Below are 7,135 nucleotides of genomic sequence, written 5' to 3' on the forward strand. Positions count from 1 at the left end.
TTCATATAAGATTCATAGTCAAGCTTCAGAAAACCAAAGACAAATAGAAAATTTTGAAAGCGCCCTGAGGTGGACCTTAACCTACAGAAGGGCAAGGATAATAATTGCATATAGCTTCTACTGCAAAGACACACAGGTAGAGTGCAACAAGAAAGAACTGAAAAAGTCATGAAAAGCACCAGTCTAGAATTATGTTCCTAGTAAAACTGTCTTTTAAAATTGAAGATGAGAGAGATTTTCTCAAATAAAAATAGATGGATTTAGTGTCTAGAGATCTTCCCAGTGTTGACAGCGCTTCAGAGAGAAACAGAACAGTGTGGTATGAAACTCATACTATGTAAAGTAACTCTATAAAAGGGAAATTAATGAAGGGGAATTTTATGCAGTGGAACTATTCTGCCTCATACTGTATGGTGGATATACAACATAGTGCATCAGTCAAGACTCAAGGGGATGTGATCTCTAACACAGATAATAGACTTTGTATAGCAACAGTGTCCATTTTGAGCCATTACCCATGATGACGGGCTTCCAATACAAGGTGCTAATGACAGTGAGAACTATAAATTGTGAGGCCAGAGAAGTATATGAGAGCACTGTATTGTCTGTGTGATTTTCTGTAAGTATAGAACTGATCTAAAATTAAAACCTACAACTCATTCTTTAAAAAACAAATACAATACATAAGGGTAACACAACTATTCCCTGGGATAATTTACATCAAATGATCTTTCTCCTGGGAACTCCAGGACATTATAAATATTTCTGTGTCCTGGAGAGAAACTCTTGCCTTGTATTCTCTATTATTCTGGCCTGCCAGTGCCCACATATTTGCAGACACATGTATATGTGTATGACAGAGGCTCAAGACCTTGCAAGAATATATTATATAATATGTCAGAGAGATCTTGCTGCAGAACTAAAATGGGACTGTTTTTAAAAAATTATTATAATACCCACGTGGAAGCACTTCATCTCCATTGAATTACATTTACATATCTCTGCTATTCGGGGAGTGGCCAGGGGGTCTGTTGAAACATTTGGTGATTATTAGGCTTTGGGAGCTAAATTATAAATTTGGCTTCATCACTAGTGGAAATGACAGATGGGGCTCAGATACATATGTCCTTGCTACCCACATTGAACTGCTACAGACTTAGCAAAAATCATAAACTTCAAAAATTGCTTTTAGCATAATAAATACTGATTACATATGCAAAAAAGGATTCAGGCTGCTTCATCTACACCAGGAACCAGGAATATGAAGGAAAAATATCTTCTTATAAGAAACAGAGAGGTCTGGGTTGATACGTTTCAGATTGTGAGGTGGAATCCCTGAGGAAAACTGTGGAACTTGGAGCTCAAGTCTGTGTGTCTCTCCTTCTATTCTTGCAAAAAGCTCCCTGGCTTTTCAGACGTGTTCTTGGGGGAGCCCTGTCTGAAATCAGAGACATAGCATGTCATCTCGGAGATTTCACCTGTGGAGAACACCTCAGGCTCTACATCAGGTTCAGAGTTGGGTGGAAGTTAGCGGCAGTGGCTTATGACCTCAGTCCCTCCTTTGTTGTCATGGCAGCAAGCTCTATGACTGAAACTCCATGTGTCTGTTTCCTGCATCTGCTTCCTTCTCATCTCTTGAAAACATTTGGGAAACACTACTGTGGTACCTAACATGTATGCAGAACTCTGCATACCTGGAAGCACTCACACCCATGTGCTCCATAAATGTACAGATGGACAAGTATAAATCATCTATTGACTCTCTGCCTTTTAGCAGCTATAGAGAAAAGGACTGAAAATGATGTGTAAAACACCTTCTGCTAACAGGAAAACTATAAGGATGCTTCATTTGTTTCTCTTCTTGGTAATATAAAGAATTATTTCAACTGTAATTTTAGTGTTGGGCTCCTAAAGAAGCCTACATTTAATCTTATCTGCACTGTGCTTGTAGTGACCTGCTGATTCAGCCTCATTATATACACATATTCAGTGAATACTAACTTCTGATGTGCCAGCTTATCCCTAGAGGCACTATTGTTCCTCACTATTGTTGACTATGATAGTAGCACCACTAAATGGAAAGACTTTTCCTAACACTGTCTTATGAACACAAGCTAATGGCAATTTATGAAGGCAACAGAGCTGACAACATAGAGAAATCACTTGTGTTTGGGGTGTCTGCATATGTTCTACCTGCTGCCTGATCTCCTGGGAAGCTAGTGGAACTCAATCTGAGCAGATTGTAGGAACCCCTGTTTTCAAGGTCCCAACCCACCCTCACTTCTGAGCACATGTTGGCCACCTGCCTCTTCTGATGTTCATTACAGATTGAGCCAAAGGTTGCTTCTAGACCTTGATTTTGAAGCACCATGTGGCTTTGCAGCTAGTTGCAGGGGAATTCTTGGAGCAGCTCTTTAATATGATGGGGTCATTATTATCATCCAATCATATTAGGTCCAGGTCATCTCAGTTGCTCCAGAGGAATGGAAAGTTGGAGCATTCTGGAGAGAGTCAAAACCTTGAAACTGTATCCTGATTCTAATCATGCTGGAAATTTTCTAGTTTTTCTACAGTACAGTGTGTGGAATGTGGATAAGTAGTCATTCCTTAGGGCAAAATTGACTCAGAATAGCCATTTTAATACTTTGAATTTTATTATTTTTATTTTAGCATTATCACATTTATCTTATAAAAATGAAAACAGAAAGATTAGAGTGGTGCACATCAACAGAAGATATAATGAACACAGAAAGAAATGCATATACCAAAGGGAGGACAAAATAAATAGGTATTAGGGTCATCTTCACAGCCCAAGTCAGAAAAGAATGAGAAAGTTGTCCTGATCTTAGTGTCACTCAAACAGAACAGAATACAGCTTCTCTCTCCAATGTCTATGCTATGCTCATGTTAATGGCTTGTCTCATTTAGTTAGCTATTGCTGGTGGTGGGGGTACATTCATTTTCCAAGTGTTTTGGGGGCACTAGCCATAGGTAAGGAGAATCCCAGGGCTGGTCTGCACCTTCTCAGGGAAGCTACATTGGGCTAGAACTGAGAGGGATGCTGAGCCACACTAACTGTGCCTCATAATAGCAAGAAAGCTCATGCATTTTTCTAGTCAATTCTCCTGCTTTAGTTTTGGTAGGCAACAGGACACCTTTCATCTTCAGTAATACAAAAATCACAAAAGTTTAATTTCAAGATTTTCTTTGGAGTTATTGATTGTGGCTGTGCTATAGAAATTGTGGGAAAAGCACTAAGCTGTCTGCAGAAGGCCACACAAAGAAGCCCCAGCCGATGGGCTGTATTGATGGCTCCACAAGGGACAATACTACATTTAAGAAAGAACACACAATGTGTCAACACAACTACCAAGAGTTTAGAAAATGCCTCCATGAGATGATTTTTTTCCTTTCAAGCTGACAGTGCAGCAGTTCCACTGTGGAAGGAATGTGGCCTGTTTGAGGGCATGGACAACGATATCTTTCAAGCTCCACATTTAATTTAATTACCTGTGTGTTTAGGGGACACCCTTGTACAAAGGTCTGCACTAGGAGGAATACAAACACAAAGCAGTAGTGTGAACAAGCTCTAGGGGCCTCATAACCTTTCCAGGAAGTTGGGTTATAGGGCATAATTACGACAGGGGTTCACGCTCTGACCTCAGTGGGGCACCTCATGTCCTGACACCTCCAATTAGAGAGATCTGGCTTTCACTCAGTGACATTCAGGATTACATTGTGGAAAATATAACATTTTGAGCCAAAACAATTTGGAAATTGGTGAAAAAGTGATAAAACTAGAACTCCAGGTTAATATAAACAGAACAATAACAGCAAGAGTTACAACTTGATTGTAGCAATATTCTGAATGTTATTTTATTGGCTCATTATATGATATCTATGAGGAGGAAGCTCCTACAAACATTTAATGGAAGAAACTAGTGGAGGAGACTCAGATTTTCTCACAGACATTTATTTATTTTGTAGTACTATACAAACCTAGATCTTTTGCAAGGGGAATGTTTTTTTTTTTGGTTTTTTTTTTTTCTTCTTTTTCTATATGTGACAATGTCTTTTGAAATCAAGGATAAAAACAGCATTTTCCAATAATGAAAATATTTCTGAAAGTCTCATGAGACACATGTATGTAGAATAATCAGAAAGAAAGATAATGAAATCTATAAGGAAAAAAAAAACATGTCTTGGTTACTTTCCTTTGTAGCTGTGACAAGATATTTGATAAGAAGCCACTTGAGAAAGGAAGGATTACTTTTGCTCATAGTATGAGGGTACAGTCCATCATGTTGGGGAAGGCATGACATCTACAGCAAGATGTATCAGTTCACAGTTCATCCCCCATCAGTCTTTACAAAGAAATGAATGCTCATGCTAAGCTACCTTTATCCTTTTTTATGCAGTCTGGGACCCTAGCCCATGGGCTTATGCTGCCTGTATTTAGGGTGGGTCTACTCACATCAATTAACCTAATCCAGAAAATCCCTAAGAAACCTATCCAAAGAAATTTGGCTTAAAGGTGATTCTAGATTCTGTCAAGTAGACAATCAATGTAAACCATAACACCCAGTTTCATAGCCACAAAGACAGATTGACATTGGCATTGGCAGTGGTATGTATATATTCACAGAAGTCCATGAACTACTGAGGCAGAAGCTTGTGCTGATGGGACAAGGATTACTGGGAACAGGTCAGAGGCTGCTAGAGATGGAGCAGGGATGTTGGGATGGGGCAAGTACTGTTGGAGACAAGGAAGAGGATGCTGAAATGGAACAGGAGCTTCTGGGTCTGGCCAGTGCCTCAACCTGTGCATCTTGTATCTGGAACCCTGACGAGAGGCAGCAGGGAATGAAGAAATGACAAACACACACATACAGAAAAGCTGGGGTGAAGTGAGGTGCATGCTCTTATGGGTATAGCACAAGGAGAGGGGTTAGCTAGTCTCAGTAGGAGGTGTGTGTAGGCAAGAAATCTCAAGCTTTAAATTATCAGGGAGGAAGCTGCAGTTGCTAGTTTGGATACACACTGGTCACTCCTCATTCTGACCTCCAAAGAAAGATTTTCTGTCTCTCTGAGCTTCACCAAGGGTAAGGCTTTGCCACCCTTCTGGGGCCGAGGCAACAGAGCCTTTGATATAGCTATGCCCATGTCAATAATACATGTTCACTCACCCAGGACTTCTTCAATTCCTTCAGGACAAGGGCTTCTGGGGTGGGACAGAGGCTATTAGGGATGCGGCAGAGGCTGCTAGGGAGAAACTCATAAGTTGTTAGTTCCCATCTTCTATTATTTCCTAGAAGAATCAAGTAAATTATTTTGATCAAAATGTTGTGAAACATCTCAGTGAATGTGTGATTTAATTTGCTTGATGGATTGATAACTGCAGATTGCATATATAGAAAATAGAGCATTGGCCTTTCAGCAAACCCTGGCATTTCATCAAATATACCAATGTGTCTTCAAAAAGCCAATTAATTATGTATACTCAGACAATAAAGAAAATGAAAGGAGGGATAGAGGAATGAATAAAGGAAAAAATGAAAGAAAGAAAGGGAAGGAAGTAGAGAAGAAGCAGGAAGGAAGGAAGGGCTAGTGATTTGAGCATAATGATGCTGGACAGATTCTTGATTTGTGTCCAGAGTGAGTACCTGACAGTAGATAACGCTTTACAGTATGTCAGATATGGAATGGTAGGTAAGAGCAAGGTGTGTGAATAATATGCAGAAAACAAGTCTGTCTCCTCAATTCAGATGTATAAAATAAACACCCTGGGTTTCCATGGACATTGCTGGTCCACTATACTGTGATACCCACATAATCCCAGCTTTTCTGTATGTATGTCTATGTGTCTGTCCTTTCTTCATTCACTCATTGACGCAATGTCATCAACCCTACTAAAGCCATGATGTAAGTCATGGCAACTCTGCAAGATGGCCTGGTGGGAGACCCACCATTTATGGAACTATAGTGCCATTTTTACAAGCATGTTAGTAACCAAGCTGCTGTCAATAAGCAAGGACTGGCTTCCACATGCTGCTGGAAGGAGACTCACATGAGCTGCCATGAGCACATGAGCTGCACCATATGAGGGCAGCAATGTGCTTGAGTTGTAACAAAGACAACCCATGTGTGTAGCAGGGAGAAATTATTTTTTCTTTTCTGGTGAACAAACTACTGGAAAATACAACCTCCCACATTGGTAGAGCTTCTTCTGGGGACAATTTTCAGCTCTGTGAGTCATATCAGGCATGGAGGTGGGATCCTTGCCACTTTTGATGTTCCTCTGCTTTCAAGCTGCCTGAGAGGCACAATTAGAGTTATCAGCCATGAGACACTGAGATGTCAACAAAAGGACTAGGAAAGGGGTAGTGTTTCTAGGGGAAGTTCAGATTTAATCTAATTGCATGATAATAAATGCAGATTCATAGAATTCTCTCTCCAACACTCATCTTTTCCTTGGTCCTTGTCATAATTGTTACTTAGCTGTCTGCTTTGGGTAACTGTTCTACTTGTCTCAAAGAATGACAAGGAGTCTGTTACCAGCTCCCAAGGTATGCCACCTCCTAGTATCAGACCATGTGGCTCTGCCTCATATTTCTGCAGTCTGTCTTTCTGCTTCGCCACATATATATGTCTCTTCACTGAAGAGTGGCCCTGCAAGACATGTGTCATTCCAAATAACAGGAAAATTGTTTTTGCTAAACGAAATAAAATTTTTTACAAAGGAGTCCTACAGTTTGATTATTGAAATAAAAACAAAAGAATGTTTCTTCCTGTGTATTTTTCCCTTTTTTGATCTGGATATTACTATAGATATTCAAACAGCTGATTTTAACTTTTGCTATTTTTTTCATCTCATTGAAAATATAACTGACTGGCTTTTCTGTGGTGTACTTTGGAAAACTGTCTGGCATAATAAAATTACGTCATTTTAGCTGTGGGTAAAGTACCTGCTCCACTCTGGGCATTGATAAATCAGAAGGAGGACAGACCATGGAGTCAGTAGAGAGGCCTGCTTTCCTCCAGCCAGTGACCTTAAGCAATTATTTGATCTCTGTGTACCTCTAAGTCTCCAACTGGAAGAAGAATAGGCAAAACTGACAGGATTGAGGGTTAAGGA

This window comes from Onychomys torridus, chromosome 21 (assembly GCF_903995425.1).
Source record: "Onychomys torridus chromosome 21, mOncTor1.1, whole genome shotgun sequence".
Lineage (NCBI taxonomy): Eukaryota > Metazoa > Chordata > Mammalia > Rodentia > Cricetidae > Onychomys > Onychomys torridus.